Source organism: Globicephala melas, chromosome 2 (assembly GCF_963455315.2).
Source record: "Globicephala melas chromosome 2, mGloMel1.2, whole genome shotgun sequence".
Classification (NCBI taxonomy): Eukaryota; Metazoa; Chordata; class Mammalia; order Artiodactyla; family Delphinidae; genus Globicephala; species Globicephala melas.
Window position 1 is genome coordinate 87643835 of NC_083315.2, and position 10229 is coordinate 87654063.

The window sequence follows — 10229 nt, forward strand, 5'->3', positions numbered from 1 at the left end:
GGTGCCATCTCTGAAATTCACAGGTCTTTTGTTTAATTTTTTGTTCTTCTTTGATATGTTGAATGAAATAAGGAGATTATAGCTGATTGCTACTTCTCCTCCCATTTATTTTTTTCATGTTTATAAAATTTAAGAGGATACTGGTTTTTTAAAAATAAATACGATTAAGCTGTGCTTTTCTTTCTTTAACATTGTGTCTCCTGTTGATCTTCCCTCTAGAATCATGCACACTAGAAGCTGTCACATATTCTAATGGGTTTCCTACCCACCATCCCCCCAATTTTTCAAAGGAAAGGATTAAAAATTAGGTGCTCTAAGTCCCATACATATCTTTTAGGGAACTACACATGCTATTCAAACTATGAAACATTGCATTGAGTTTTAGAATCTACCTTTATTTAATCCAAATTGCATAATATTTGATAGGCATTTTTGACAAAATATGGTTTGAGGTTTGTAGTCATTTTTTTTTAACATCTTTATTGGGGTATAATTGCTTTACAATGGTGTGTTAGTTTCTGCTTTATAACAAAGTGAATCAATTATACATATACATATGATCCCATATCTCTTCCCTCTTGTGTCTCCCTCCCTCCCACCCTCCCTATCCCACCCCTGTAGTCATTTTTAATCTCACTGTAGCTAGAATTTTCAACTCACTTTTTTTTAAGCATTTATTTTACTTAGGGAGAATAATTAAATAAACATGACTTTACTCCATCAGGTATTATTGAACATTATTGTTTTTCTCTGTTTTAAACTATTGTCCATTATGTGATATTTTGCAGAAAATAATAAAGAATTCCTGTGACTTTTATCTTAGAAGATATTAGATTCTTCCTTCTCTATTCACATTTTAATACACCTTAAAATTAATTTTGTTGAAATATTTAAAATCTCTGTTATTGTTTGTACCATCAAATCATAATCTGAATTCGGGAATGTGTTTTTTTTTTGTTTTTTAGTTTTTTGGGTTTTTTTTTGAATTTTATTTTATTTATTTTTTTATACAGCAGGTTATTAGTCATCAATTTTATACACACCAGTGTATACATGTCAATCCCAATCGCCCAATTCATCACACAACCACCCCCCACCACTTTCCCCCCTTGGTGTCCATACATTTGTTCTCTACATCTGTGTCTCAATTTCTGCCCTGCAAACCAGTTCATCTGTACCATTTTTCTGGGTTCCACATATATGCGTTAATATATGATATTTGTTTTTCTCTTTCTGACTTACTTCACTCTGTATGACAGTCTCTAGATCCATCCACATCTCTACAAATGACCCAATTTCGTTCCTTTTTATGGCTGAGTAATATTCCATTGTATATATGTACCACATCTTCTTTATCCATTCATCTGTCAATGGACATTTAGGTTGCATCCATGACCTGGCTATTGTAAATAGTGCTGCAATGAACATTAGGGTGCATGTGTCTTTATGAATTGTGGTTTTCTCTGGGTATATGCCCAGTAGTGGGATTGCTGGGTCATATGGTAATTCTATTTTTAGTTTTTTAAGGAACCTCCATACTGTTCTTCATAGTGGCTGTATCAATTTACATTCCCACCAACAGTGCAAGAGGGTTCCCTTTTCTGCACACCCTCTCCAGCATTTGTTGTTTGTAGATTTTCTGATGATGCCCATTCTAACTGGTGTGAGGTGATACCTCATTGTAGTTTTGATTTGCATTTCTCTAATAATTAGTGATGTTGAGCAGCTTTTCATGTGCTTCTTGGCCATCTGTATGTCTTCGTGGAGAAATGTCTATTTAGGTCTTCTGCCCATTTTTGGATTGGGTTGTTCTTTTTTTACTATTGAGCTATTTATATATTTTGGAGATTGATCCTTTGTCCATTGATTTGTTTGCAAATATTTTCTCCCATTCTGAGGGTTGTCTTTTTGTCTTGTTTATGGTTTCCTTTGCTGTGCAAAAGCTTTGAAGTTTCATTAGGTCCCATTTGTTTATTTTTGTTTTTATTTCCATTACTCTAGGAGGTGGATCAAAAAAGATATTGCTGTGATTTATGTCAAAGAGTGTTCTTCCTATGATTTCCTCTAATAGTTTTATAGTGTCCAGTCTTATATTTAGGTCTCTAATCCATGTTGAGTTTATTTTTGTGTGTGGTGTTAGGGAGTGTTCTAATTTCATTCTTTTAAATGTAGCTGTCCAGTTTTCCCAACACCACTTATTGAAGACACTGTGTTTTCTCCATTGTATATCCTTGCCTTCTTTGTCATAGATTAGTTGACCATAGGTGTGTGGGTTTATCTCTGGGCTTTCTATCTTGTTCCATTAATCTATGTTTTTGTTTTTGTGCCAGTACCATATTGTCCTGATTACTGTAGTTTTGTAGTATAGTCTGAAGTCAGGGAGTCTGATTCCTCCAGCTCTGTTATTTTTCCTCAAGACTGCTTTGGCTATTCGGGGTCTTTTGTGTCTCCATACAAATTTTAAGATTTTTTGTCCTAGTTCCGTAAAAAATGCCATTAGTAATTTGATAGGGATTGCATTGAATCTGTAGATTGCTTTGGGTAGTATAGACATTTTCACAATATTGATTTTTCCAATCCAAGAACATGGTATATCTCTCCAGCTGTTGGTATCATCTTTAATTTCTTTCATCAGTGTCTTATAGTTTGCTGCCTACGGGTCTTTTGTCTCCTTAGGTAGGTTTATTCCTAGATATTTTATTGTTTTTGTTGCAGTGCTGATTGGGATTGTTTCCTTGATTTCTCTTTCTGATCTTTCATTGTTAGTGTATAGGAATGCAAGAGATTTCCGTGCATTAATTTTGTATCCTGAAACTTTACCAAATTCATTGATTAGCTCAAGTAGTTTTCTGGTAGCATCTTTAGAGTTCTCTATGTATAGTTTCGTGTCATCTGCAAACAGTGACATTTTTACTTCTTCCTTTCCAATTTGTATTCCTTTTATTTCTTTTTCTTCTCTGATTGCCGTGGCTAGGACTTCCAAAACTATGTTGAATAATAGTTGTGAGAGTGGACATCCTTGTCTTGTTCCTGATCTTAGAGGAAATGCTTTCAGTTTTTCACCATTGAGAATGATATTTGCTGTGAGTTTGTCAGATATGACCTTTATTATGTTGAGGTAGTTTCCCTCTATGCCCACTTTCTGGAGAGTTTTTATCATAAATTGGTGTTGAATTTTGTCAGTAGTTTTTCTGCATCTATTGAGATGATCATATGGGTTTTTTTGTTTTTGTTTTTTGCTGTACTCGGGCCTCTCCCCACTGTGGCCCCTCCCGTTGCAGAGCACAGACCCCGGACGCCTAGGCCCAGCAGCCATGGCTCACGGGGCCGCTCTGTGGCATGTGGGATCCCCCCAGACTGTGGCACGAACCCGTGTCCCCTGCATCGGCAGGTGGACTCTCAACCACAGCGCCACCAGGGAAGCTCGATCATATGCTTTTTATTCTTCAATTTGTTAATATGGTGTATCACATTGACTGATTTGTGTATATTGAAGAATCCTTGGCATCCCTGGGATAAATCCCACTTGATCATGGTGTATGATCCTTTTAATGTGTTGTTAGATTCTGTTGGCTATTATTTTGTTGAGGATTTTTGCATCTATATTCATCAGTGGTCTCTAATTTTCGTTTTTTGTAGTATCTTTGTCTGGTTTTGGTATCAGGGTTATGGTGGCCTCATAGAATGAGTTTGGGAGTGTTCCTTCTTCCGCAGTTTTTGGAAAAGTTTGAGAAGGATGGGTGTTAGCTCTTCTCTAAATGTTTGATGAAATTCACCTGTGAAGCCATCTGGTCCTGGACTTTTGTTTCTTGGAAGATTTTTAATCACAGTTTCAATTTCGTTAATTGTGATTGGTCTGTTCATATTTTCTATTTCTTCCTGGTTCAGTCTTGGAAGGTTATACCTTTCTAAGAATTTGTCCATTTCTTCCAGGTTGCGCATTTTATTGGCATACAGTTGCTTGTAGTCGTCTCTTAGGATGCTTTGTATTTCTGCAGTGTCTGTTGTAACTTCTCCTCTTTCATTTCTAATTTTATTGATTTTGGTCCTCTCCTTCTTTTTCTTGATGAGTCTGGCTAATGGTTTATCAATTTTGTTTATCTTTTCAAAGAACCAGCTTTTACTTTTATTGATCTTAGCTATTGTTTTCTTTGTTTCTATTTCATTTATTTCTGCTCTGATCTTTATGATTTGTTTCCTTCTGCTAACTTTGGGGTTTTTTTGTTCTTCTTTCTCTAGTTCCTTTAGATGTAAGGTTAGGTTGTTTATTTGAGATTTTTCTTGTTTCTTGAGGTAGACTTGTATAGCTATAAACTTCCCTCTTAGAACTGCTTTTGCTGTACCCCATAGGTTTTGGATCGTCATATTTTCATTGTCATTTGTCTCTAGGTATTTTTTGATTTCCTCTTTGATTTCCTCAGTGATCTCTTTGTTATTTAGTAACGTGTTGTTTAGCCTCCATGTGTTTGTGCTTTTTACGTTTTTTCCTGTGTAGTTCATTTGTAATCTTATACTGTTGTGGTCAGAAAAGATGCTTGATATGATTTCAGTTTTCTTAAATTTACTGAGGCTTGATTTGTGACCCAAGATGTGATCTATCCTGGAGAATGTTCTGTGCTCACTTGAGAAGAAAGTGTAACCTCTTTTTCTTCATCCAAAAAACCTGCCATTTTTGGAATGTCCTATAAATATCAATAAAATCTATCTGGTCTATTGTGTCATTTAAAACATCTGTTTCCTTATTTATTTTCTTTTTGGATGATCTGTCCATTGGTGTAAGTGAGGTGTTAAAAGTCCCCCACTATTATTGTGTTACTGTCGATTTTCTCTTTTACAGCTGTTAGCAGCTGCCTTATGTATTGAAGTGCTCCTATGTTGGGTGCATAAATATTTACAATTGTTATATCTTCTTCTTGGATTGATCCCTTGATCATTATGTAGTGTCCTTCTTTGTCGCTTGTAATAGTCTTTATTTTAAAGTCTATTTTGTCTGATACAAGAATTGCTACTCCAGCTTTCTTTTGATTTCCATTTGCATGGAATATCTTTTTCCATCCCCTCACTTTCAGTCTGTATGTGTCCCTAGGTCTGAAGTGGGTCTCTCGTCGACAGCATATATATGGGTCTTGTTTTTGTATCCATTCAGCAAGCCTGTGTCTTTTGGTTGGAGCATTTAATCCATTCACATTTAAGGTAATTATCGATATGTATGTTCCTATGATCATTTTCTGAATTGTTTTGCATTTGGTTTTGTAGTCCTTTTCTTCTCTTGTGTTTCCCAGTTAGAGAAGTTCCTTTAGCATTTGTTGTAGAGCTGGTTTGGTGGTGCTGAATTCTCTTAGCTTTTGCTTGTCTGTAAAGCTTTTGATTTCTCCATTCAATCTGAATGAGATCCTTGCTGGGTAGAGTAATCTTGGTTGTAGTTTCTTCCCTTTCATCACTTTAAGTATATCATGCCACTCCCTTCTGGCTTGGAGAGTTTCTGCTGAGAAATCAGCTGTTAACCTTATGGGAGTTCTCTTGTATGTTATGTGTCCTTTTTCCTTGCTGTTTTCAATAATTTTTCTTTGTCTTTAATTTTTGCCAATTTGATTACTATGTGTCTCGGCGTGTTTCTCCTTGTGTTTATCCTGTATGGGACTCTCTGCACTTCCTGGACTTGGGTGGCTATTTCCTTTCCCATGATAGGGAAGTTTTCAACTATAATCTCTTCAACTATTTTCTCGGGTCCTTTCTCTCTGTATTCTCCTTTTGGGACCCCTATAATGCGAATGTTGTTGCATTTAATGTTGTCCCAGAGGTCTCTTAGGCTGTCTTCATTTCTTTTTATTCTTTTTTCTTGATTCTGTTCCACAGCAGTGAATTCCACCATTCTGTCTTCCAGGTCACTTATCCGTTCTTCTGCCTCAGTTATTCTGCTGTTGATTCCTCCTAGTGTAGTTTTCATTTCAGTCATTGTATTGTTCATCTCTGTTTCTTTGTTCTTTAATTCTTCTAGATCTTTGTTAAACATTTCTTGCATCTTCTCGATCTTTCTTTTTCCGAGATCCTGGATTGCCTTCACTATCATTATTCTGAATCCTTTTTCTGGATGGTTGCCTATCTCCACTTCATTTAGTTGTTTTTCTGGGGTTTTATCTTGTTCCTTCATCTGGTACATAGCCCTCTGCCTTTTCATCTTGTCTATCTTTCTGTGAATGTGGTTTTTGTTCCACAGGCTGCAGTTCTGTAGTTTTTCTTGCTTCAGCAGTCTGCCCTCTCAAGAATGTGGTTTTTTCTCTCCAAATTACTCAATTCTGATACTTTACAAGATAAGAACATACAAAAGTATTTTTATATTTTGGAGTCATTAATAGCAACATTTACTGAAAAATAAACTGAGACTTCACAGGTGTTGTTTGAGGACCTGAAAAAAAATGTAAGCATTTGTTGAAATTATTTTTGCTAAATATAATTTATATTTTGGGCTGTGCACTTACGCATGTCTTGATGGTTCCTTAGTTATAGAATAGTCTAATGTTCCATCGGATGCCTCATTGGAACTTGGCTTCTCATTCAATGCCTGCTTCACAATATTCTTTGATCCTGACATATTCACCGAATTCTCTGGAAACAGCTGGTCCATGCTGTGGCATAGGGCAGCCATTTGGAGTTTGATTTTACATTCAGTTCCCATGAGAAATGTCCCTTTGAATTGAACTTTAGGAAATCTTTGTATATTTAATGGGGGAAATTATCAAGCCCCTTCAAGTTCCCTCCAGGAAATCATTATATGCTCAAAGGATTAACTAATACCAACTTTTCATCTCATCCCTTACGTTTGGAAATCTGGAAAGACCCTAATCTAGTGAAGTGAGGGGTGTTCTGCTGAGACAATTACTTAATCTATTTTTTTCTCCCTCTCTTGATGCCGAGGCTGATTGTATATATGATCTCATGCAAATGAGTGTGAATCCAGTGAACTTCCTGCTGCATCTTCAATTATTTATACATCGATTAATTTGTTTCTTGAGCAAGTATTTACTGAGTGCTTTCTGTAAACACTTGGCTGGGTCCTCAGTATTAGTCCTTAATAATATTAGTCTCCAAGGATCTAATATTTCAACAGTCAAGTATCCCAACATTATAATTCAAAGAGATGCATTTTATAGGAAAATAATGGGCACCGTAGTTTCATGTTTGGTATCATCCACCTTCTGCAAATGCTTTGTCAATAAAGAAACAATCAGTATATTTTCAAGCAAATAATTACTTCCTCAAGGCTGACACTTCCTGAATTCTTCTACAGGCAGTGAAGACGACTTAGCGGAAGAATACATTCAAGTAGCAAAAGTCATCTCAGTTGTTAGTGGAATGAAATCATTAGCCAGGATATTGGTAGCAATTCCCAGGTGTCTCTGCTAGCTCTGCAGGAAGATATTTTCCTTTAGCATTGATAGATCAAAGAAAAGTACAGCTTTAGCAAATTATTTAACCACTGTCTCATGGCGTCCTGATTAGAAGCTACCAGGATAAAATCATCAGTATATAGATAGCCTGGAGTGATTAATATCAGCACTTTTCTTTTTCCTATCAAAGACCCGAACATGAAACTGAGTTAATGAATAAAAAGAATAAAAAATAGCAGTACAAAAAAAAATAGCAGTACTCATTTAGCACTTTATAATGTTTCATTTATATTTTCATTCACCTAATCATTTATTCATTCAGTGAGTATGGATGGGCATTTATTTATTTCATTAGACACACTGAATAGTAATAGAAACTGAAGCTCAGGACTTAAAATTTAATTATTCTAAGTTATACAGCTATAGGTAGTAAAGCTATTATTTAAATTAGGTCTGTCTAATCCAAAGCCTTGTGATCAAAATCTATATATTCTAGATCCTTGGAGTGAAACTCTATATTATATAGCTACAATTATAATTCTGAGATTTGCTGTTATTTCATAAAGAAGTCTTGATTTGAAAACCTAGATCTAAATTCACAAAGTCACATGCATACAGGGCCAGTGGTGATATAGATTTGTAAAGAATGACAGATAGAATACCAGGCCCTCTTGAACTATCTTTTGGGTTCAAGAATGTTTCACTTTCCCTTCACCTGTACTGTAGGACAACAAGGCAGGTATAACATTGAAGGGTTCCCTGACAGGGAGGCAATAGAGAGGAATGGGCTGTGCAAAATGGATATGTTTGCTGGCACAGGGGAGCGTCCATCATCCCTTCAGCCCTTTGGAATCATAACAAAATGAGGGGCTAATGTTGCCAGATCATCTGATTTGTCCACAGAGGACAGAAATAGGTGTTGTAATGTGAAATCTTCTGATTTCAGAGGCAGTATAGTCCAAGGCGGGCTTAGCGCCTGAGACTCCGCATTTGAATACTGGCTCTGCCACTTACTAGTCTGTGACTCTCCTGTTACTCAGCTGCTCCATGCCTCAGTGTTCTAAACTGAAAATGTAGTTCAATATAGTGCTGTCTTGAAGGCTATGAAGACCACACCGTGATTGTTATTCCGGGAGGTGTGCATTATTGTAGTACTGCGTACCTCATAGGATTTTGTGAGGACTAAATAAGTTAAATTCATGTAAGACTCTACATAATAAGCGCTTAATAAATGTCAGAAACCATTATTTTTATTATTTAATTATTAACAATTAAGTATTTTTTAAGTTAAAAAACTGTGCAGGCTAAACAAAAATATTCAATATGCAACTTTTGATTAAGTCTTACGGAAATTCTTTTATTCTTGCCACTGCATACATAGTTTATATAAGTACCCACCAGGCAGTTGGTAGTCTCTGGATTAAGCTTTTATAATTTAAATTTTTAAAAAAGCTTCTCATAAGTATGATACCTATATTTTTTACAATATAACATTTTTCCCCACTTGAGCATGTTTTCACTATAAAAGTAGAGCTCTTAATTTAACAAAACAAAACATAATTATTATTTAAGTAACAGTGGTCTTTATTGAACTATAAATGAAACTGGACACAGATAGTAATGGAGGATCAAGAGAAGCTCACTCACATGAGAAATGAGAAGCTCTTGGAGCAATGCACCCTGGGTGTATAAGTTTTTGAGAAGGCAGTGGGTATGTGTATAGTTCATATTAGCTTCTTGGTCCAGCCACCTTTGGGTTCATAACTAAGTTCCATGAAAATTAGAGTGTTTATAAGCAAAAAGCGTTTATTTATAAGCAGAAGGGTCTCTGTAAAATGTTGATCTTAAGCAAGAGCATTCACAGTGCATTCTAATGTAGTTAAGAACCAAAGGAGAGAGAAGCAGTCTTCTCCATTTTGCAAAAGAACACCATGGAGGTTTATCATCTTGGTGGTGCCAATGACTCGGCTGTGGAAGGAGATTATAGCATCTGGCGGACTACGAGGTACTCAGTGATGACTGACAAGAGATGATAGGAACTTGGCAAAATAGTGGTACCCAGATGATGCCAAGCAGTCAGCATCTGTGCATAATAAAAAAGGATCTATTTCTGAGTATACATGACACTTCTTGAATTCTTCTACAGGCAGTGAAGACGGCTTTGCTAGGGATCTGGGGGTCCTTTGCAAGTGGGGCAAGTAGGAGCAAGATTAGAACCATTGCTATTAATGTGACTTTATCCTTACTTTCAGGCTGTTTAGACCTGAGGAAACTTGGGCTATGCTTGTGACCTACCTTATATTGTAAATATAAATTTTTAAAAAATAAATATTATATATTTAAAGAAACAGAAAATCAGGGCATAATTAAAAGACAAATCCCCATGTGCAATTGCATACCTCTTTTGTAAGCAGTTAATATTTATAAATTGATTGTTTCCTACATTTTTAACTCTTTCTGTCACTTATAATACTTTAGCTATGTTCAGCTCTAGATTGATATCACACAATTTAATGTTTATATTGACCGTTTCTAAGTTTCTTACATGGTATCTATGTGAAATTCCTGCCTCCCATTCGTAAAGCCAACAGAATCAGTTCGAGAAAGCTTATTTAAAATTTTGTTTATAAAAAAGAATTCTACATGTCCATTTTTCCAGTTGTGTAGAACAATTGCCAGTATAATAATTTCCCTTCACTGTACCTTTTTAATCATGAGTGTTTTATTGTTTACAGCTAACCAATTCTGTACTTGGACTAGCTTTCTGTTCTGTGAATCCAGAACTACAGATAATTTAAATTACAGATAATTGTTTATTATACACATTGGCTACCGCCTGTC